The sequence below is a fragment of the Gracilinanus agilis genome, chromosome 1 (assembly GCF_016433145.1).
Source record: "Gracilinanus agilis isolate LMUSP501 chromosome 1, AgileGrace, whole genome shotgun sequence".
In the NCBI taxonomy this organism is placed as follows: Eukaryota; Metazoa; Chordata; class Mammalia; order Didelphimorphia; family Didelphidae; genus Gracilinanus; species Gracilinanus agilis.
Genome location: NC_058130.1, coordinates 140,909,793 through 140,934,435, shown reverse-complemented (window position 1 = coordinate 140,934,435; position 24,643 = coordinate 140,909,793). Strand labels below are relative to the sequence as shown.

General features: G+C 36.4%; 1 protein-coding gene across 1 annotated transcript in view; it reads left to right on the top strand.

Moving 5' to 3' along the window:
• The window catches only part of RAB40C (RAB40C, member RAS oncogene family), a 106,818-nt gene that overhangs the window by 67,189 nt on the left and 14,986 nt on the right, over nt 1–24,643 (top strand). The gene's annotated exons all lie outside the window — the stretch shown is intronic.

Below are 24,643 nucleotides of genomic sequence, written 5' to 3'. Positions count from 1 at the left end.
TTTGTCAGTTCTTTCTCTAGAGATGGATTACACATTCACAGTTATTCTTCAGATAACATTTCTGTTGCTATATATAATGTTCTCTTGGTTCTGCCTATTTCACTCTTCATAATTTCATGTAAGTCCATTTTTTTTTTTTTTACTTAACCTCATCATCGTTTCTTACCGTGCAGTAGTATTCATCATAGTCATATGCCACAACTTGTATATCCATTCCCCAGTTGATGGACATCCCTTCAATTTCCAATTCTTTGCCAACACAAAAATATATCTTTACCCCTAATTCACCAAAATTTACATTTTAAAGACAGTGGTAGATTTGGGGAAAACACTACTGAAGAAATAGGTTCAAATTCAGCATAATGGGGAACATTTTAGCAGATTTTAGAGGGATTATTAAAACTGGTATTCTCTATTAAATACTTCCTCTGTTTTGTGCTAGAGACTAGAGAAGATACTTCCTCACTAGAGGATATGACATTTACAAATAACTATAATAAATAATAGTGCATAAATATATTTAAAGATGCCAATAAATTATTTAAATTCAATTAAATATTTATTTAGTACTAACTTTAGTGCAGTGTTTTGTGCTTCTTTTTAAGGATACAGAGTAAAAACATGACAGCTTGTCTTTGAGTTCAAATATCCAATCCTCTTTTTCTGTTCTTTGTATAGGAAATGTTCACACTCTCAAGTTCATAATTTTTTTTAAAGTAACTAAGTCATCTTTTTTTTTTTTTTAAACTAAAACTAGTCTTTCAGTGGGAGATATTTTAAGTTTGTCTATTCTAAGCAAACTAACTTGATGATTTTAGAACCAAAACTACTCAAACAATGGCAAGGAGTCAGTCCATCTTGCCTTAAGCATGGGTATATTTAGGAGAGAAAACAAGAAAAGTCTGTAAAATTAAATCATGGCCACGTTATGAGTGAAGATCTTTGTTAGTAAAAACCTGCAAATCTTCTGAAACACCCAAGATGAATCTGGCAAGGATTATATTCATTCTGTGCAGCGACTCTATAATGGCTTGGTCTTTCGTGCAAGGTCTTAGCAACTTCTGGTTCATAAAAGTCCCTAGTTCAGTGCAACAAATTCTCAAAATATACAATTATTACAAATGGTATGCCCTAACCCTTGCTGAATGCATATGTTTCATCCCTGCTGCTATTGCCATAATCCTATCTCTTTGGCAATTCCTAGTGGTTTCTAAGGCAGTTTTGACTCAACTGTGGCAATACTTTAAGACAACTCCTTCTAAAAAAGATACTGACTCTGGGGAACTAGTAGAGAACATCAAGCTACTGTTCCAAGTATTAAAGCAAATTAGAGAGGGAAAGGAATTAGATAAGGACACAATCCTCCAACTGGAGATTGTGGAAGCAAAATATTTAGGAAGCAATAACACCGCTGAAGAACAACCAATCACAAACGCTGTAGTCTCTCTGTGTTACCAATTGTGGACGGGACCATTGTACAACAAGGGTGGGGGGGGTGGTACGTGTAAAGACATACAAGGCATTCACTCCAAGTGATATGGAGGTCCTAAAAAGACACTTTCCCAAGTTCTTCGAGAAACCTTTCAAAAGCATCAAGGAGCTCAAAAGGGTGTTCACGTTGTTCAATCCTAGTTTTGCTGATGTTGAATTTCTTTTAGGGGAATTTTACTCTTCCTCAAAAAAGGAAAAATTCCTCAACAAAACAAAGACAAACCCAAATTTGAAATGATGGCCGCTGGTTCATCAAGACTTAGATTTCACCCAGCATGCCAACATGAGATATCTAATGAGGTGCAGGGCAGACTTGATTGAGGCAATGAGGATGCACGCTAAAAGACCAAACGCGTGGCAAAAATTTGAAAAGCTAAAACAAGGGGAGGAAGAACACCCAAGTAGCTTTCTTGATAGGGTAATCGAAGCCGCAGAGACAATTCTTGGTCTCAGAGATACACATGCCCAGGGTACCATTGACCACATACGTAGACAATTTGTGAAGGAACCTCAATCCCAATACAAAATTACTTTAGACAGAGTTGTCCACAGTGGGAATCATTGCCACTGGAGGATGTAAGGCAACATGCAGCTTACATTCACAACTCAAAACAAAAAGAGGCAAGATTAGCTAGACAAACTGAATCTGATATTATTTTACTACAGGACAGACTTTATTTATTTGTTTTTTTAGGCTCTTAACTTCCATCTTGGAGTCAATATTGTGTATTGGCTCCAAGGCAGAAGAGTGGTAAGGGCTAGGCAATGGGGGTTAAGTGACTTGCCCAGGGTCACACAATAGACCAGACTTTAAAGAGTCTGGCTACTACTTGTTTATACTAAACTATAAATCACGTGTGAGAAGGACCCATATCTTATCTAAACTTTTTATCTATCAGTGCTTAACACACAGAATTATAAATATAAATTATAAATCTTTGGTGAAGTTAATTTGGTAACATAGATTGAATAGGGAAGAGATAAGAATAAGGAAAGGTAGTTTGAAAGCTACTAAAATAATTCTGTCAAGTGGTAAGAATCTGAAACTAAAGTAAGGGCTATATAGTTGAAAGGAGGGAATAGATGCAAGAAGTACTACCCTGCAATTCTATCCCTTGTTCCATTCCTTAACTCCTACATTCTAGTTTCTACTACTATTTTGCTGAAATTGCTCTTACAGAGGTCACCAGTGACCCTCTTATTAATAAATCCAATGGCATTTTTGCAGTCATCATATTCCTTGACCTCTGTAAGATCTTGAATCTATTTCCAGACTGTCCCCTTTCTCTGATTTTTTTCAAACTGAGATTTAAATGTCAGTCATATACCAAAAAGCTATTACAGGGGGGCAGCTGGGTAGCTCAGTGGATTGAGAGCCAGGCCTAGAGACGGGAGGTCCTAGGTTCAAATCCGGCCTCAGACACTTCCCAGCTGTGTGACCCTGGGCAAGTCACTTGACCCCCATTGCCTACCCTTACCACTCTTCCACCTATAAGTCAATACACAGAAGTTAAGGGTTTAAAATTTAAAAAAAAAAAGCTATTACAGAAGCTTCCAAGGCAACAGAACACCTGAGCCCAGAAATCAGGGACCTCTTAAACCAGTTTAAAATTTACTTTGACTCTAGGATCAGGTAAGTGTATGCTGAGCTTTGGGAGTGGGTGGGGCCCAGGGCTTACATAGGGGTGTAGCATTGTTCTAGACTTCCACACCTCAACTAAATGGGAAGATCTTTTAGTGAAGGGGAGAGGAAAAGCCTGCCCTTTTAGTTTGTAATGTCCAGATACAGTGATATTTGAATAAAATCTGTGCTTGTCACAAAAATTTTAAAAAGGAAAGAAGGGAGGGAGGAAGGAAACAATGAAACAAGGAAACAAACCACTACCCCTATTTTTTAAACTCTTTCCTTTGGGCTTATGTGACATAGCACTGTTCAGATTCTCTACATACCACTAACAGAGAGTGAGGATATAATAAAGAAATAAAATGGAGGCCAAAAAAAGGTAGATATAATCCTTCTCTGTCATTAGAAATTTAATTATCAAAATTCTTAGGTACACACCAGATTATATCAACACAGTTTTATCATCACTTCTTTCACAGGACTTAAACTTCACTTATAGTATTGTCTTATGTGATACTATTCTAGCACATTTCATTGGCCTGTGAGAGAAATGGAGTCAATTCTCCAATGTTAGGCCTTTATTAAGATTATCAAGTATCTCCACCTAGCAAAGTAGCCAATATGACTATAAAGGAAAATAATAAATGTTGGAAGGTATGTGACAAAATTGGGACACTGATGCATTGCTGATGGAGTTGTGAATTGATCCAACCTTTGGAACTATGCCCGATGGACTCTAAAAGAATGAATGCCCTTTTTGATCCAACAAATACCATTACTGGACTTGTACCCCAGAGAGAAAATAATGAAAAATGTACAAAAATATTTCTTGCGCTCTTTGTGGTGACAAAAAAATTGGAAAATGAGGGGCTGTCCCCCAATTGGGTGAATGGCTGAACAAATTGTGATATCTGTTGGTGATGGAATACTGTTGTGATGAAAGGAATAATGAATGGAGGAATTCCATGTGAACTGGAATGACCTCCAGGAATTGATGCAGAGCAAAAGGAACAGAATCAGGAAAACATTATACATAGAAAATGAAACATTGTGACAAGATCAAATGTAAATGATTTTGCTACTAATAGCAATGCAATGATCCAGGACAATCATGTGGGACTTATGAGAAAGAATGCTATCCACATCTAGAGAAAGAACTGTGGGAGTAGAAATGCAGAAGGAAAAGATATGATTCATCACTTGTTTATATGGGTATAGGATGTGGGGTTTTAGTTTTTAAAAGATTACTCTGTTACAAAAATGAATAATATGGAAATAGATATTGAATGAAATACATGTATCACTCAGTGGAATTGCTTGTTGGCTCCAAGAGAGGGAAGGGAAAAGGGAATGGAAAGAATATGAATCATGTAACCATGAAAAAATACTTAAAAATAAATAAACAGTAACAACAAAGGGTTAAAAAAATCATCAAGTACCTAAAGTTTTTGAAATTTAAATCTTAGATTGAATGCAAAAGGGATTTGGTAGACTCTGAGACTTTTTGACAGACTTGCTTATAGCTGACAGAAATTCAATCAGTGTTATTTGTAAGTCTATGATAATCCCGTAAGATGGATAGTCTTGTCAGTAAACCATACTTAAATTAGTGAATCAAGTCATCCACCTTCACAAATTGGGTTTATAATTAAATTAATAGTTCATACAGCAGAGCAGTCCATCTAATTCATGCTGCACTTTGCTTTGCTCACATACTTATATTAAAAATCAAATGCTTGATCACATGATTTGATGGGGATATGATTGGGGATGTAGACTCTAAACCAGAGATTCCCAAAGTGGGTGCTACCACCCCCTGGTGAGTGCTGCAGCAATCCAGGGTGGAGCGATGATGGCCACAGGTGCATTTATCTTTCCTAATAATTGCTATTAAAATTTTAAAAAAAATTAATTTCCAGGAGGCTAAGTAATATTTTTTCTGGAAAGGGGGCGGTAGGCCAAAAAAGTTTGGGAACCACTGCTCTAAACAATCATTCTATTGCAAATATTAATAATATGGAAATAGGTCTTAATCAGAGATACATGTAAAGCCCAGTGGAATTTCTCATTGGCTACAGGAGGGGGGTGGGAGGAGGAGAGGGAAAGAACATGAATCATGTAATCATGGGGAAATAATCTAAATTAAATAAATAAATAAAAATTTTGGGGAGTCAGAGACCCCCTATAAATAAGTCTTTTAAAAATAAGCTGCATAGCTCTTTTTGTAATGGCAAAGAATTTTGAAATTGAGAGGTCCTATAAGAAATGATGAGCTTGATGCTTTCAAGAAAACCTAAACTGATTCAAAGTAAAGTGAGCAGAACCAAGTAACAGAAACGTTATACAGTGGTCAGTTGTAAAAAACTTGGCTATTCTCAGCAATACAATCATCCAAGACAACTCTGAAGGATTTAGAGTGAAAAATGCTATCCACCTCCAAAGAAAGAGTTGATGGAGTCTAAATTTTTCTTGTTTTCTTTCTCCCCCCTTTTTTGGGGGAAATCAATGTTTCTTTCATGACATGACTAATATGGAAATATGTTTTGCATGACAGCACATACATCTGGATCAAATTGCTTGCTTGCTCAAGGAGTAGGGGATGAGGAGGAAGGGAGGGAATTTGGAACTAAAATGTTTTTTAATAATTTTAAATTTGTTTTTACATGTAATTGGGAAAAAATAAAATATAAATGATAAAAAAAACTGTGTAATATTCAGTATAAAAACAATTAGCCCTTCCACATTACTAGGGTTAGAGGCATGACACCCTTAAGATCTGGAAAATCCAAGTAAAATTTTTTGGCCCTCCCTTCATACCAGAGAAAAGGGCCAAATGTTTTCTTTTTCTTTTAGGGGTTGTTTACAGTACCTTATTGTAAATGTTTAGTTAGGCATGCACTTTTGAGTTTTGAAACTTTTTCTGTTTTATCTGCAGCTTCCACAAAACCCCCCAAATTCCTATTTATTTAATTATGCCAACCCACTCTATATCAAAACCTATATGGGGAAAATCAAGATGTGGAAGAAATAACTGTAGTTCCATAGAATGGATGGTACTTTCTAAGGTTGATAGGGAGCTGATTTGGTCTATTTTTTATAATATAGTTCCAGTTCTATTATAAGTACTGCTTTTTACTGGTACCAAATTGAATGAATTGGTAATCATTTGAATTGACTCCTTCAAGGAAGCTCTCCCACTTTATGATTTTACTTTAGGGATTAAAAACCTTTGTTGAAGCCATTTTTATCACTCACATTTATCTCTGTCATGACAGATGCCATTCATTCTCAATATTCTTTCATACTGATTGAATTTGTTTAAATTCTTGAGGCAGGAGGGAGAAAGAAAAAAAGAAAGAAAGAAGTAGTTGAAACCTGTGCGAATAGCCTATCTTTAAACACTTTCAGTGCTGCTTAAACTTAAGGAATATGAACTGAAAATAAATTAACACAGTAATGTCTGTGACTGACAGTGTGTGGGGCCATATAATATAAGCCCATGTGCTTCTGACAGGCAGGCAAGGCAAACATAAGGAAAGGTTTCCCCAGCCTCCTCTTTACAGACTCTTTACAGAGCAACACTTAGCTGAGCTTTTGTTACCTCTTTTCCGTCTTATTGGGGGCAAGGGGGAAGTTTGGATGGAAGTTTGATAAATTTTCTTTATAACATTTTTCCATACTGTTAAGTTACTTTAGACATGCTAATCTCTGAAATTTCAGCTGAAGAAAGGGAGCCAAATAGTTTATTCTCTAAGGTGCCCTTGGTAGGAGTGGTTCTACATTTATCAGGGGACAGTTATGATAATAAAGAACACACTCAAGGCATATAGTTCTCTTTCTTTGTCCAAGATTCCAACCAAGAAGTCAACACTTTTTGAGATTTCCTTTAGTTTCTAAATCGGTATTGAGTATGATTCTAGTTGGAAGGCTTCTTAGATGGATTCAAGTGAGCAGTTTATTTTGTTTAAATAGATTTTTACTGTGGATACCTTTTTCTTTTTTTCATACTGGAATAAAATCCTTTCACTGAAATGCTTTGTATAAGATGGACTCTCTTATTTCTGGAAGAGTGCCTTTCCATCTAGGTGGGATGAGGAGGAAAGATGGATCCATGTGTATAAACTAACTTGTGATTCCTGCTATACTTTTTTGAGATCTGAAAATGAGCTCTTGTATTAGAAATGTGTTTTAGTAGTAGGATAACTATGTTATTTAATATGAATCCAATATACTTAGAAGTTTTTTTCAGGGTGGCTAGGTGACTCAGTGGATAGAGAGACTGAGATCTGGAGATGGGAGGTCCTTGATTCAAATGTGGCCTCAAACATTTCTAGCTGTGTGACCCTGGGCAAGTCACTTAAACCCCAGTTGCCTGGCCCTTACCATTCTTCTTCTGCTGCTTTGTAATCAATACTTATAGCAATTCTAAGAGAGAACGTAAGGGTTTGTTTCAGTTTTTAAAAGGAAGTTTCTTTATGAAAGGATGTATGGTTTATTTTTGGGGTGAAAACCTTTCACTAATATGCTTCAGAGAAAATACAAAGGAAGAAGAGAAGTGGATCCAGGACAGAACCTTGGAGAACATCCACAATTTGAGGGGATGATGTAGATCAATGGTTCCCAAAATTTTTTGGCTTACTGCCCCCTTTCCAGAAAAAATATTACTTATCCCCGTGGAAATTAAATTTTGTTTAAATTTTAATAGCAATTAATAGGAAAGATAAATGTACCTATGGCCATCACTGCTCTCCCTGGATCACTGCAGCACCCACCAGGGGGCAGTAGCGCCCACTTTGGGAATCACTGGGAATCTACATTGTAGATGATGAACCAACAAAGGAGAATGAGAAGGAATAATCAGACAGAGAAAAAGCAAACCAGGAGAGAACAGTGTCAAAAAACTCCAGGAGGTAGCAGGATGATCATCAGTGTCAAATTCAACAGATAAATTGAGAAGGATGAGGACTGAGAAAAATTCTCTCCACTTTTTTTAAGCCTTACCTTCTAACTTAGAATCAATATTGTATATTATTTCCAAGGCAAAAGAGTGGTAAGGGTTAGGCAATAGGGGTTAAGTGACTTGCCCAGGGTCATGCAACTTAAGACCATATTTGAACCCAAGACCCCCATCTCTGGCCTGACTCAATTCACTGACCACCTAGCTGCCCCTTCACCATGCACTTTGCAATCTGGCTACATTGGCCTGTTTATCCACTTGCTCTGTGAATTTGCCCTGGTTCTCTCCTATGGAATGCTTTCCTTTCTTGCCTTCCACTGCCTCCTTGCTTCCTTCAGTTCTAATCTCACATTTTCTTGGAGGCTTTCCCTTATACCTTTTGCCTTATACCTTCTACCCTTCTTTGTGATATTATTTTCTACTTATTGTCTAAATCTTGTGTATAAATAGTTATTTGCATAGTTTCCTCCATTAGAATGGGAGCTCCTTAAGAGTAGGGGCCATATTTTAGTCTTCTTTATATCTCTAATATTTTTCAAGAATAAGCAAAAGAATTAGCATAATACTTAGCACATAGTAAGCATTGAATAAATGCTTATATACTGGTTGACTTGTTACTGATTTATGTTATTAGGATATTGTAGACTTGTTTCCCCATTAGAATATGAGCTCTTAAAGAGCAAGAATTGGTGGTTCCTGTCTATATCCCTAGAACCTTTTGAATGCCTGCCACTATTGAGTAGGTGCTAAATAAATACATTTTGATTGACTCCAGAAGAAACAAGGAGCACCAGGTGGAAGTTCCACCCTTTCAACTGAATCAACCAAGAAATGAGAATTCACACCTTTCCAGAAGGTGAGGAGTGGTTCCCACAAACACTGCCCCCTGGGCAATGTTGGGCAATTTGGAAGCTGTGATTGGCCCTTGTGAAAAGGGGAAGGGACAAGAAGCCGCTACAATAATGTTGACATACATTTCTGTTCGAAGAGTTTACAGTAAAGCAGAACCCATACCTCACAAGGTAGCTAATTCTCCTTTTGGCCAGTCCTAATTTCTAGGATGTTTTTCCATCTCAATTTCTGGTGTGAGGGAAGTCGACTCCAAGAAGGAAGGCAGCTTCAAGAAGGAATTGGACTTCAAGAGGGAAGTCCGCTTCAAGAAGGTTGGCTCAGGAAAGAAAGTGGGCCTCAGGATCACCTTCAGCTCAAGTTATTGTCTTGACCTGCCTCTTGGAGGGAACTTGGATGAGTGGATAGCTGGCTTTCCCTTCCTATCTTCTGGAGAGAGTTTAATTCTGGTTGAAGGTCAACAAGACCTGGCTGAGTAAAGCACCTAAGCAATATAATGTCTTCTCTACCCTTTTTTATTTTTCTTCTTTCACTCTTTCCACCTTTTTTGTAAATAAAAGCTATTAAAGTCATTTAGACTTTGAGGCAATAATACTTTGAATCGGCAACTACCATATTATTTATAAATTTTATATATTTTAGTCAAACCATTAAAATTTAATTCTTCAGTACTCCTAAACTTGCTATGTAATTAAACATGAAATTGAGTGTTGACACTTATTTTTGTCTCTCTTTTATCCTGTAAAAAATAAAATGAATATAAAAGGATAGATTTGAAAATATTATGGTTTTAAAAGATTTATTGGTAGCCATTAGAAAAATGAAGCCACATGCCATTCTAGCTTAGGCTGTTTGAAAGACCCACCATTACTGCTTCAGGAGGAACTCTTAAGAGCCAGTGCCAGTCCTGGCAATTGATTTTATCCTGTCTACGTCAATTACATAATTGTCTACATCATGACGCAAGGCAGGAAGCCAGTGAGCTCATGGGAAATGTAATTCAAAGACCCCTAAACTTCCACAGGAAGCCAGTGGGCTCATAGGAAATTTAGTTCAGAGACTCCAAAATTTTGAGAACACAATCCTGTGTTGAGAACAACATAATCACTGTTCATTACATCAATAATGTAAGTCATTGAAAAGTAACCAGAAAAACTATTCAAATGTCTTGGGTTTTTTAAGTTCCTTCACTCCCAATTACTGTCTAAAATGCAAGGTACTAAAAAAATTCTTCCCATATTTCTTCATAAAACTATGAGAATAACAGTATTTTTTAAAATCAGTTTATATGTAGAAACAATTTTTGACAAATTTTTCCGACATTTTAGGTTTCAGATTTTCTCCCTCTTTTCTTTTCTTTCTCCCCTCCTTGAGGATATAGATTATAACAGTACTTTGATGAAATACATATTTCCATATTGCTCATTATTTTATAGAAGACACATCACACATACATTTAAAAATTTCCTAGCATTCTTTAATCTATAATCAGACTCCAACCGTTCCTTCTTTGGCTATGGGTAGTATTTTTATCATTAGTCCCTCATGGTTATCTTGGAAGCTTGCTTTATTTATAATGGTTTAGTCCTTCACAGTTGATCATCATATAATATTTCTGTTACTGTATATATAATTTCCTAGTTCTGCTCACTTCATTTTGTATCAGTTCATATAAGTCTTTCCCAGTTTTTCTAAACTCATCCTGTTGGTCTTTTGCCACAATAATATTCCATTATAACCATTCAGCTACTCCCCCAAGTGATGGACAACCTCTCTGTTTCCAATTCTTTGCCCCCTCAAAAATTGCTGCTAAAAATATTGTAGTACAGGTAGGCCCTTATCTCTGATCTCTTTGGGATACAGACCAGTAGTGGTATTGCTGGGGCAGAAGGTATACATAGTTTTATGGCCCTTTGATCCTAGTTCCATATTGCTCTCCAGAAGTTTTCCTACATCCCCTCCAACATTTATCATTTTCCTTTTTGGTTATGTTAGCCAATCTGATAGGTGTGAGGTAGTATTCAGAGTTGTTTTAATTTGTATTTCTCTAATCATTAATGATTTGGAACATTTTCTCATGACTATGGATAGTTTTAATTTCTTCCTCTGAGAGCTACCTGTTCATATCCTTTGGCCATTTTTTGAATGGGGAATGCTATGTATTCTTATGAATTTGACTCAGTTCTCTGTATATTTGAGAAATGAGGCTTTTGTCAGATACTCACTTTATATTTTTTCCAAATTTGTTGTTTCCTTTCTAATGTTGGTTGTATTAGTTTCATTTGTATGAAAACTTTTTAATTTAATGTAATAAAAATTATCCATTTAATTTTCAATAATGTTCTCTATATCTTGTTTGTTCATAAATTCTTCCTTTATTTATAAGTCTGACAGGTAAACTTTTGCATGTCCCCCTAATTTATGATATCATCCTTTATTTATAGATCAAATATCCATTTTGATTTTATCCTGGTATATGGTATGAGATGTTGATCTATGCTTAGTTTCTGCCATACTAATAACACACTATATTAAATTCCCAGTTTACAAATCAGCCAATAAATCATAATTTACTAAGTACTGAAAATACTAAAACAAAAGTGAAATAGCTACTGACCTCAAGAAATGTATACTCTTATCATAGGGAAAAAGACATGTACAAAAATATTTATAGCTGCACTCTTTGTGGTGGCAAAAAACTGGAAAATGAGGGTATGCCCTTCAATTGGGGAATGGCTGAACAAATTGTGGTATCTGCTGGTGATTGTGCTCAAAGGAATAATAAACCAGAGGAATTCCATGTGAACTGAAAAGACTTCCAGGAATTGATGCAGAGTGAAAGGAGCAGAACCAGGAGAACAATATACACAGAGACAGATACACTGTGGTAAAATCGGACGTAATGGACTTCTCTACTAGCAACAATGCAATGATTCAGGACAACTCTGAGGGACTTATGAAAAAGAACTGTGGGAGTAGAAACACAGAAGAAAAACAACTGCCTGATCACATGGTTTGATGGGGGAATATGATTGGGGATATTGACTCTAAATGAGCATCCTAGTGCAAATATGGAAATAGGTCTTGACCAATGACACATGTAAAACCCAGTGGAATTGTGCCTCGGCTATGGGAGAGGGTGGAGGGAGGAGAAGGATAGAACATGAATCCTGAAACCATGGGGAAATGCTCTAAATTAATTAATTAAATGAAATTTTTGGAATAAATAAATAAAAAGTGGGGGAAACTTCCTGTGAGGAGCTCTTTTGCCTTTGAACTTGGCCCTGAAGGAGCTTTGGCTTGGGACCTCAGACTGCTCTTGGATCTTCCCTTAGGACTACCATGTGGGTGAGTAAAAAGGCTGACTCCTTTCCTGGCTCCTGGAAGGAATAGTGTCCCGCAGAGGCCCCCTCCCCCATCTTGGAGGAAGAGGCCATGTAGCTGGAACCTTTGCTTAATTTAACCCTAGGCCCTCTGGCTGGGACTTTTTGGAGCCCTACCAGAGTAAAGTCAGGGCCTAAACAAATAGTCTAGCTCCTTAAGCTAGATTTCTCATTCTATCCTTTCTCTTTCCTCTACCTAATTCTTTCCCTCTATTTTGTAAATAAACTACTAAAAAGGAAAAAGAAAATAAGAAATGTATACTCTTATAAGGGAGACACATAAGAATATATTCAGAATATATAAAAAAATGAATAAAAGTTAGTCTTGAGAAGAAGTGGCCAAGCACCTAGAGTAGGGGGTTGGACCAGGAAAAGCTTCACGAAGGAAATGCCCCTTGGACCAACACTTGAAGGAAACCAAGGATTCCAAGAGACAGAGGTAAGGAACATGAACATTCCAGATTTGTGAGTCTGCCAATGCAAAGGCTAGTATGTACAAATGAATGCAATGTAATAACAAAAGGCATCAATAAAAATGTGTTCATTCAGAGTTACTGTAGACTCCTTATAAATAATGGTGTAGTAGAAACAACTGAACTTGAGAAAACTTGGGTTCTGTTCCTGCTTCTCCCCTGTCTTCCAAATTTAGGTTTCTTTATCTGTAAAGTTAATTTTTTCATTTAGATATTATTGGTCATTGAGTACGCAGTTGTTTGCATCTTTATCCAAATAGCTGGACCACTGATTCTTATTTCTAAATTCTTTGCTTCTTTGATTGGCCTTTTGTGATCCTTGGGAATCTTATGTTAGGTGGCCTCAATTTGCTCATCTGTAAACTTGGGATAATAGTTCCTGAGGCCTCCTTCAGCTTTGACATCTCAAGCTATTTCATTTCCATTAGGACGTTTGAGATGATACTAATTTTGCAGATATGTTTTGAGCCACTGTTGCAGTCAGTCAGTCAAGAAGCATTTATAAAGTGCTTACTATGTGGCAGGCATTGTGTTAAGCATTCGGAATACAAGGAAATACAAAAATAGGCTCCATCCTCACAGACCTTATGTAGTTATTCGGGGGGGGGGGGTTTGCATATAGGGAGGCATTAGCAACTGGAAGAGTCTGTAAAGACCTCTTGTATAAAAAAGAATTTGAACTAAATTTTGAAGGAAGCTAGGGAAACTAAGAGGTGGGGAGGTGAGAAAGCCAAGCATTCCAGGCATGGAGGCAGCTAGCACAAAAATGGATTCTTATGTTCAAGGATCTACAAATAGGCCATTTTAACTGGATTATAAGAGAGCAACAAATAGAGTTAAGTGTAAGAAGACTGAAAAGGTAGAGCCAGATTATGAAGAACTTTAAATACCAAAAATAGGAGTGTATATTTGATATTGGACGTAATAGAAGGCCACTATAGCTCATTGGACAGGGTCACACCATACCCTTCAGAAAAATCACATGGGCAGCTGTGTGAAGGATGGATATGATTAAATGCTATTTTTTTTTAATTTTTTAAACATTTATTAATATTCATTTTTAACATGGTTACATGATTCATGCTCCTACTTTCCCCTTCACCCCACCGCTCTCCCCCCACCCATGGCCGACGCACATTTCCACTGGTTTTAACATGTGTCATTGATCAAAACCTATTTCAAAATTGTCGATAGTTGCGTTGGTGTGGTAGTTTTGAGTCTACATCCCCAATCATGTCCGTCTCAACCCATGTGTTCAAGCAGTTGTTTTTCTTATGTTTCCTCTCCTGCAGTTCTTCCTCTGATTGTGGGTAGTGTTCTTTACCATAAATCCCTCAGAGCTGTCCTGTGTCATTGCTTTCTGCTGGTACAGAAGTCTATTACATTCGATTTTACTATAGTATATCAGTCTCTGCTCCTTTCACTCTGCATCAGTTCCTGGAGGTCTTTCCAGTTCACCTGGAATTCCTCTAGTTTATTATTCCTTTTAGCACAATAATATTCCATCACCAGCATATGCCACAATTTGTTCAACCATTCCCCAATTGAAGGACATACCCTCCTTTTCCAGTTCTTTGCCACCACAAAAAGCGCAGCTATAAATATTTTCGTACAAGTCTGTTTATCTTTGATCTCTTTGGGGTACAAACCCAGCAATGGTATGGCTGGATCAAAGGGCAGGCAGTCTTTTATAGCCCTTTGAGCATAGTTCCAAATTGCCAGCCAGAATGGTTGGATCAGTTCACAACTCCACCAGCAATGTATTAATGTCCCAATTTTGCCACATCCCCTCCAGCATTCATTACTCTCCCCTTCTTTCATTTTAGCCAATCTGCTAGGTGTGAGGTGATACCTCAGAGTTGTTTTGATTTGCATTTCTCTAATTATTAGAGATTTAGAACACTTTCTCATGTGCTTATTGATACTTTTGATTTCTTTACCTGAAAATTGCCTATTCATGTCTCTTGCCCATTTATCAATTGGGGAATGGCTTGATTTTTTTATACAATTGATTTAGTTCCTTGTATATTTGAGTAATTAGACCCCTGTCAGAGTTTTTTGTTATAAAGATTTTTTCCCAGTTTGTTGTTTCCCTTCTGATTTCAAAATCATTGTTTTTATTTGTACAAAAGCTTTTTAGCTTAATATAATCAAAACCATTTAATTTACATTTTGTAATTTTCTCTAACTCTTGCTTGGTTTTAAAATCTTTCCTTTCCCAGAGATCTAACAGGTATACTATTTCGTGTTCACTTAACTTATTTATGATTTCTCTCTTTATATTCAAGTCATTCACCCATTCTGAATTTATCTTGGTGTAGGGTGTGAGATGTTGATCTAAACCTAATCTCTCCCATATTGTTTTCCAAATTTCCCAGCAGTTTCTGTCAAATAGTGGATTCATGTCCCAAAAGTTGAGCTCTTTGGGTTTATCATACACTGTCTTGCTGATGTCATTAACCCGAAGTCTATTCCACTGATCCTCCCTTCTGTCTCTTAGCCAGTACCATATTGTTTTGATGACTACTGCTTTATAGTATAGTTTAATATCTTGTACTGCTAGGCCACCTTCCTTCACATTTTTTTCATTATTTCCCTTGATATTCTTGATCTTTTGTTATTCCAAATGAAATTTGTTATAGTTTTTCCTAATTCAATAAAGAAATTTTTTGGTAATTTGATAGATATGACCCTAAATAGGTAAATTAATTTGGGTAGAATGGACATTTTTATTATGTTAGCTCGTCCTACCCATGAACAATTAATGGCCTTCCAATTGTTGAGATCCAGTTTTATTTGTTTGGAAAGTGTTTTGTAGTTGTTTTCATATAATTGCTGTGTTTGTTTTGGTAGATAGATTCCCAAGTATTTTATATTGTCTAGGGTGATTTTAAATGGTGTTTCTCTTTCTACCTCTTACTGCTCTGATGTGTTGGAAATGTATAGAAATGCTGATGATTTATGTGCATTTATTTTGTATCCTGCAACTTTGCTAAAGTTGTTGATTATTTCTACCAGCTTCTTAGTTGATTCTCTAGGATTTTTTAAGTATACCATCATATCATCTCCAAAGAGTGATAGCTTAGTCTCCTCCTTGCCTATTTTGATACCTTCAATTTCTTTTTCTTCTCTAATTGCTATTGCTAGTGTTTCTAGTACAATGTTGAATAATAGAGGTGATAATGGCCATCCTTGTTTCACTCCTGATCTTATTGTGAAGGTTTCTAATTTATCCCCATTGCATATAATGCTTGTTGATGGTTTTAGGTATGTACTTTTTATTATTTTTAGGAAGGGTCCTTCTATTCCTATACTTTTCAATGTTTTCAATAGGAATGGATGCTGTATTTTGTCAAAGGCTTTTTCAGCATCTATTGAGATAATCATGTGATTTTTGTTTGTTAGACTGTTGATATGGTCAATTATGTGGATGGTTTTCCTAGTGTTGAACCATCCTTGCATTCCTGGTATAAATCCCACCTGATCATGGTGGATGATCTTCTTAATTACTTGCTGGAGTCTCTTTGCTAGTATTCTATTTAAGATTTTTGCATCTATGTTAATTAGGGAGATTGGTCTATAATTTTCTTTCTCTGTTTTTGGTCTACCTGGCTTTGGAATCAGTACCATATTGTGTCATAAAAGGAATTTAGTAAGACTCCTTCTTTGCTTATCATATCAAATAATTTGTATAGTATTAAGATTAGTTGCTCTTTGAATGTCTGATAGAATTCACTTGTGAATCCATCATGTCCTGGTGATTTTTTCTTAGGGAGTTCTTTGATGGCTTGTTCAATTTCTTTTTCTGATATGGGATTATTTAGGTATTCTATTTCTTCTGCTGTTAATCTAGGCAATTTATTTTTTTGTAAATATTCATCCATATCTCCTAAATTGTTATATTTGTTGCCATATAATTGGGCAAAATAGTTTTTAATGATTGCCTTAATTTCCCCTTCATTAGAGGTGAAGTCTCCCTTTTCATCTTTGGTACTGTCAATTTGGTTTTCTTCTTTCCTTTTTTTAATTAGATTGACCAGTACTTTGTCTATTTTATCTGTTTTTTCAAAATACCAGCTTCTAGTCTTATTTATTAATTCAGTAGTTCTTTTACTTTCGATTTTATTAATTTCTCCCTTAATTTTTAGTATTTCTAATTTAGTTTTCACCTGGGGATTTTTAATTTGCTCGCTTTCTAATTTTTTGTGTTGCGTGCCCAATTCATTAATCTCTGCCCTCCTTAATTTGTTAATATATGCACTCAAGGATATAAATTTCCCCCTGAGTACTGCCTTGGCTGCATCCCACAGAGTTTGGTAGGATGTCTCATCAATGTCATTCTCTTCCATGAAATTGTTGATTGTTTCTATGATTTCTTCTTTAACTAATTGGTTTTGGAGAATCATATTGTTTAATTTCCAAGTGGTTTTTGATTTGCCTGTCCAGGTGCCCTTACTGATTATTATTTTTATCGCATTATGATCCGAGAAGGTTACATTTATTATATCTGCTCTTTTGCATTTGTTTGCCATGATTCTATGCCCTATTACATGGTCAATCTTTGTAAATGTACCATGTGCAGCTGAAAAGAAGGTGTATTCCTTTTTGTCCCTATTTATTTTTCTCCACATATCAATTAAATCTAATTTTTCTAGGACTTCATTCACCTCTCTTACCTCTTTCTTATTTATTTTTCGGTTTGATTTATCTAGATCTGAAAGAGGAATATTTAGATCTCCCACTATTATGGTTTTACTATCTATTTCCTTCTTGAGCTCTGCCTGTTTCTCCTTTATGAATTTGGATGCTATACCACTTGGTGCATACATATTGAGCAGTGTTATTTCCTCACTGTTTATACTGCCTTTAATCAGGATGTAATGACCTTCCCTGTCTTTTTTAATCATATCTATTTTTACTTTGGCTTTGTCAGAGATCATAATAGCCACTCCTGCCTTCTTTTTCTCATTTGATGCCCAAAAGATTTTGCTCAAGCCCTTAACCTTAAACTTCTGTATGTCTACCCGCCTCATATGTGTTTCTTGTAGACAACATATGGTAGGATTTTGATTTCTGATCCACTCTGCTATTTGCTTCCGTTTTATGAGCGAGTTCATCCCATTCACATTCAGAATTACAATTATCAGTTGTTCATTCACCAACATTTTTGTATCCTCCCCTAGTCCCACCCCTTCTTCTTACACTATTTTCTTTTAAACCAGTGGTTTGCTTTGAACTGGTATCCCTCATCCTCTCCCTTGATTAACTTCCCTTTCTACCCACTCCCTTGTTATTCCCCTCTTTTTATTTTTAAAGGCCAAATGAAATCCCTCCCTTTTCTCCCCTCCCTTTTTTGACCTCCCCACTCTCCTGCTCCCCTTGGTTCATCCCTTCTGACTTTCTCAGTAGGGTTAGATAGAGTTTTTTATCCCAATGGATAATATAGCTACTCTTCCCTCTCCGGGTTGATTACACTGAGAGTAAGGTTTAAATATTACCTCTTAATGCTCTCTTCCTCTCCTTCTTATAATAGTATTTGTCCCTTCCCCTTCCCATGCCCTCTTTCTGTGTAATAGAATATTCTATTTTTCTTATTCACTCAAGTTTCTCTTGGTGTCCCCTACTATTCACCCTCCTCTTTCCCACCCCCCATGTCATCTTAGACCATTTAGTATTCTGTCCTCTCCCTATGAATTATTCTTCTGATTGCTATAATAGTGAATACTATAATAGTGAATAGAGTTCACTACAGAGAATTTTACATAGCATTTCTCCACATAGGAATATACAGATAATTAGATCTTATTGAAGCCCTTAAAGAGTCAAATTTAAAAAATTATGAGTTTTCTTTTCCCTCTGTTTCTTATTTACCTTTTCATGTTTCTCTTGATTTTTTTGGTTGGATATCAAACTTTCCATTTAGTCCTGGTCTTTTCTGTGCAAATACTTGGAAATCTTCAATTTTGTTGAATGCCCATACTTTCCCCTGGAAGTATATAGTCAGTTTCAATGGGTAGTTGATCCGTGGTTGTTTGTCCTCCTCTGTTGTCTGGATTTTCTCTTTGTAAAAGTTGTCGAGTGTTCCAGAGTTGTTCTTGATAATCTTTTTCCTCTGGGCTTCCCGATTTTGGCTTGCCATTATTGTTAGCCCAGTGCCTTCTGCGCTTTATTCTCACACTCAGGGTCTGTCTGCGCTGTCTAGGCTCCCGAGGTCTCAGGTCTCGTTGTTCTCGGGGTCGAGCCTCCTGGTCGTCCCTGGTCTGCCCCTCTGCCTGAGGCTCCTTCAGCAGTCTCAGAGCGCTGCTTCCACAGCTGCGCTCCCGCCTGCACAGGGTCCCCACTCGCGGTTCAAGCCTGAGCTCAAGATCTTTGTCCACGCCTAGGGCAATGCCTTTACCCGCGCAGACACTCGGGAAAGTCTGTGCGCGTTCTTTAGCCTCTTAAGTCCTGCTACTCTCAGGAACAAGCCCTGGAGCTGCCAGTGACTTTATGGGTGCCCCAAACCTGCTTTAACTCTTGTGCGCTGGCCTCTGAGTTGTACGTGGGGGTGGGGGAGGGGCTTCTTCCTCTTGCCTTTTAGTGAGAGCTGTTTCACCCCTTTATAGCGTGGAAATGCCCCGATTCCACGTACCTTCAATGCTGCGCCCTGTTGTGGGGTCCCTTCGTTCATCTGGATTTGTTTTTATGTCCCCTTGAGGAGTCCTGTATGCTTAGGTTAGGAGAGATCAAGCTGCTGCTCCTTACTCTGCCGCCATCTTAACCGGAAGTCCTAAATGCTATTTTTAAAAAAAATTATTTTGAAGTATTTTTCCATGGTTACATGATTCATGTTTTTTTGAGCCAACCAGCCATTTCACTGGGTTATACATATATTATCACTCAATACCTATTTCTATTTTATTCATTTTTGTAATAGAGTAATCTTTTACAACCAAAACCCCACATCCTATGTCCATAAAAACAAGTGATAATTGGTTAAATGCTATTGCATTTGATGATCCAGATCTATGAAGGCTTCATTTAGAATGGAAAGAAAGGATCATGTACATGAGATACTTACTATGAAGATGGAAACAAGATTTGCCAATATTGACCATGTCATATGAATAAGAAAGGGGAGTAGGTGACACTGAGATTGTGAACCTGGTTAACTAGAAGAATGGTGGTGCCCTTGGCAAAAATAGGGAAGTTAAGAAAAGAGGAGGGTTTAGAGAAAATGAGTTTTGTTCTGGAAATGTTAAGTTTGAGATGTCTATTAGCACCCTAACCAAAGGAATGGACTGGACAGAAACATTTTGGTAGTACTTAGTGAATCTATAATCTTATCAGTGATGGCTACTGCCTCTAGCAGTGCAAATGGCATTACACTCTGTCTTCCTAAATAATTCTTGTCCCTGTTCTCCCAGAAATCAATTAAAGGGAATCTACCTTTTGCAAAGAGCCTTCCTCTAGGTCCCTTCATATTGTATGATACCACTGGAACATTCAAGCTATCCATCAGTAATACCTTGCTTTTATACATGAGTAGTTCTTCTTTGCTAAGTAGATAATTCTGTGATGATAGCCCTTAAACTGCTTCTCCTGTGTAATTTTTCATTAGCAATATGTTATGGCCTCTTCATGCCTGCCATGTACCTCTCAATCTCTTTGAGGCTAACCTTAAACTGCTGTTCTTCAGAGACTGTTATTCTGTGACTTTCAGCGATACAGTATTACCAGAAGAATGTTAATTTTTTAAAAAGATATGCTTTTTTTTCCTCAGAGAAAAGCATTAAAAATACTTCAATCTTCTAAATGAAATTCAACCCATTCTCTTCCTCCTTTTCAGTTCTAGGTCCAGTTCATTATCCAACTTCAGGATCTGAATGATGATGAAAAAGCGTTGACTGAGCAATAGGCAGTTATATTTACTTTGATTTTTTCTTTGTGGATTCTTAGGACCAACTCTTTGAGTAATTATTAGATTTCACTAATCAGGCCCCATAGTGTTCTTCATTACAATGTTATCAACAAACAGGGGCATCTTGGAATCTTCCATTTGGAATCTGCTTTGAATATCATCCATGACAGGGGCAAAGACCTTTGGAAAGCATTTATCTCTGTTTTATGCCTCACTTGATATTTAATAGTCAGAGACCTTTCAAACAAGTCATCTCTATTTTTAGATATTTCCAGGAATCTTTATTTATAAGAGTACATATTGTTTGTGTAGGATACTTATACTTAGCAGTTTCTTCCAGTTTTGCAAGAGCAACTTTGAAGAAATCATTATTTTGGGAGGGATGAAATGGTGATAAAATCTGCACACCAAGGATTCTTGCAAAAGTTTAAGAGGAAAAGAAAAACTTGAACTTTTAACAGACACTAAGAACTTGGCAGAAATTCATACATCAGTGGCAACTCAAATCTTGTGGTAAACTTACAGCAGTCACATAAGAGTACCCACATATAACAGCATGTGCAAAACTTTATTGGAAGAGAGAGTACTAATGCTACTTTTTGCTCTACTGAATCAGTTGCTTTCCTTGCATTCAACAAAGAATGAGCACCATGAGATCCTGTATTCTATGTGCTTTTCAGCCAATTGTGTAACTAAAGAGAAAAAGGGAAAGACTTTGGGGAGGCAATAGAACTTTCTTAAAATATTTGAAGAATTATCCATTGGAAAAGGTTTAGCCCCAGAGGTAAGAACCAGAACATGTTTAGCCTGGAAAGCAGAAGACTAATTTTTAAGTATTCAAAGGGCTCTCCAGTGGAAGAGGGGCTTCTTTAGTTGACCCTTGCAAAGAGAAACATTAAGTATTGAATAAGGAAAATTTCCTATTGTGGCTATCCAGAGGTGGAGTTGGCTTCCTCAAAGTAATAGGCTCCTCCTTATAAGAGATCTTTAAGCAAAGGCCAGGTGATACCTTGTCAGATATTCTTGTTTAAATGAGATCCCTTCCAACTTCAGTTCTAAAATTCTATTGATGATTGAAGAACAAATCTATAATGCTGGTGAAACTCTTTTTTTCTCTTTATGTGCTATTTGGACATTTTGTCCAAATACCACATAAACTACTTGATAATCTGTTTCCTTTTCATATTTTCATCAGCAGTACTCTTGATATATGTATAGATTATCCTTAAAAGATTTTGTAGAAATGAGAAAGTAGATCTATGAGTTGGTAGTTAGTGGTATTTTCTCATTTGACTTTTCTATTTAAAAAGTTAATGTTTGCAAACATTTGGTGTCCGTGAACTTTTCTAAACATTTAGACTCTTTCCCACTCCCCTTTCATATAGTTTGAGAATAAAATTCTCAGCATTTTCAAAAATTGTTGCCTTATATCCCATCTTCCTTTCAGTGGGAAAGGTAAGGGAACAGTAGATGTGGAATGTTGCTTACATTGTCAGATATGCTCTTATGGAACATTAAGGTTCCTTCTGCCATAGTCAATTGGTTTTGCTTAACAGATTTTATTTCCCTTTGTTACAAAGGAAAGTTCATGGTAGAAGTGTGGATATATATATACAAATGACTGAGAGTTAAATATATATATATATAAATAATGGAAATAGGTTTTGAGTAATAATATATGTATAAGTCAGTGGAATTGCTTGTCAGCTCCGGGAGTGGGAAAGGAAGAGGGGAGGAAGACAACATGAATCATGTAACCATGAAAAAAATGTTTAAATATAGTTTAAAATAATTTTTAAAAAAAATTGACCAAATTCCCTGCCCCTATGAAGCTTGCAGTCTGCTGGGATTTCTCCTCATTCCTGATAGGTTCAGCATGAAGGGTTGTGCTGATAAATGTTTAATAACCAATTATTCAAAAGATATATATATATATAAAACTTTGAAATTTTGTGTTGCCTCTAGCAAAGATCATCCCTGTTGGCTTATCTATATATGGCCTAGTTCAGCTATGTTTTCCAACTTTAATGGGGTAGGATTTAGTGCTATTTGTATTGCTTCATGTAACCACTGGTTGAATGAAAAGAGTTATTTGGAGATTAAGGTGCTCTCTGAACTTAAGGTAGAGAATGAGACATACATCTTTGAACATGGCCAGTATTTACTTTTCTTAACTATGCATATTGGTTACCAGGGTTTGTTTTATCTTTCTTTTGTTTTTAATAGGGAAGGAAAGATGAAAGAGAAATTCCCATTCATTTGGGGGTGGGGGATAAATCAAGTTAAAAAAACAAACAAAACTCTCCAAGACTTATTATCATAAATATAAATCATTAAAAGAACTAATAATATCCATTTAGGTGTGGTAGGTTTGGAATTCTTAACAATAACTTGTTGATTTATTGAATACATGGAAACATAATTAAAGAAAATATAAATAAATTAGTTGTATAGATGGATGATCATGTTGTTTTTAAGGTGATTAATAAGTTTCTTCTGGTAAAACTTTTCTGAGTATTTGTTAACTATAGACTACCTATGGCTATCTTCAAATTATTCCTTGGGAACATCTAGGGATATCTACATTACTACCATGTATTGCCATATTCTGACAAGTATTCATGTATTTTAACTATCACCTTTTATTTGCCTTCAGTTTTTCCAAATGTTTCTGCTTTAAACCTCAATGGCCACAGGAACCTTTATGTTCCATAAAATAAGATTTGTTTCCAGTTATACTTGGCTTTAGGAATTAAGGCAGGCTTGTGGAGAGGAACTAGCATTACTGTATTATCAAATGACTGCCAATTTATTGTGGCAAAAAAATCTTTTAAGGGCTAATCTTATATCTAAAAGATAGCTGAAGGGAGGGGAAAACAGATAAAGTGCTTAAGATAAGAAGTGAGAGGTTAGGCACCAGAGACATTTTCATCAGAGATGACTATAGACTGTATCTGGAATATGTGAGAGATGCTTGAATAAACTGACCAACCCATTTTAAAATTTAGTTCTACCTTGGAGACAGCTAGGTAGCTCAGTGGATGGAAAACCAGGCCTAGAGATGGTCCTGAGCAAGTTACTTAATTCTCTTTACCTAGCCCTTACCACTCTTCTGCCTTAGAACCAATGCACACTATTGATTCTGACAGAAGGTATAAAGTTTGTTTTTTTTGTTTGTTTGTTTTAAATTAAATTCCACCTCAATTATGGTTCTTTTTCCAACATCTTCAGCATTTGGGTCACAAGTTTCCCTCCAAGCAGTAATGTTTCTACAGCCAACTAGTTTTAAATAGGTTTCTTTGAGGATGTACCCTATACATATGCCTAGACCATACTAAGTTAATAGTTTGGTGCTAGTGCATAGAAAAATATAAAGTGTGGGGGACAGCTGGGTAGCTCAGTGGATTGAGAGCCAGGCCTAGAGGCAGGAGGTCCTAGGTTCAAACCTGGCCTCAGCCACTTCCCAGGTGTGTGACCCTGGGCAAGTCACTTGACCCCCATTGCCTACCCTTACCACTCTTCTGCCTTGGATATCTAATATAGATATAGATATAGATAGATAGTGGGTGGATTTATGTCAGTTCTCTTACATTTTAATGGAATCTTAGGGACTTGACATGAATTTCCCAGAATTTGGAGGAAACTTTGAGGGGAAGAGAGTACAAAAATCTTTTCCAAAAGGAAAAGTCATCTTTGAAAGCTGAGCTATACTTTCTTCTTCCTCCTCCCTTTTTTAATAGAGAAGTTAAGTAGTTGACAATTTTGAAACTATATTGAATGGAGTTGTGGAGAAAATAGCATGAATCTTTACTCTTATTTCAGCTTCTTGAATTCAATTTTCAAAGGAGAATTACAGGATGGGAGAAAATTGTAAGGTATATCTACTTTTCTGCTTCTAAACTGTTCCTTGAACTATATATAATGAAGAATTTGTTCATCTTTTTTTCACTGACTGTAGATGACTCT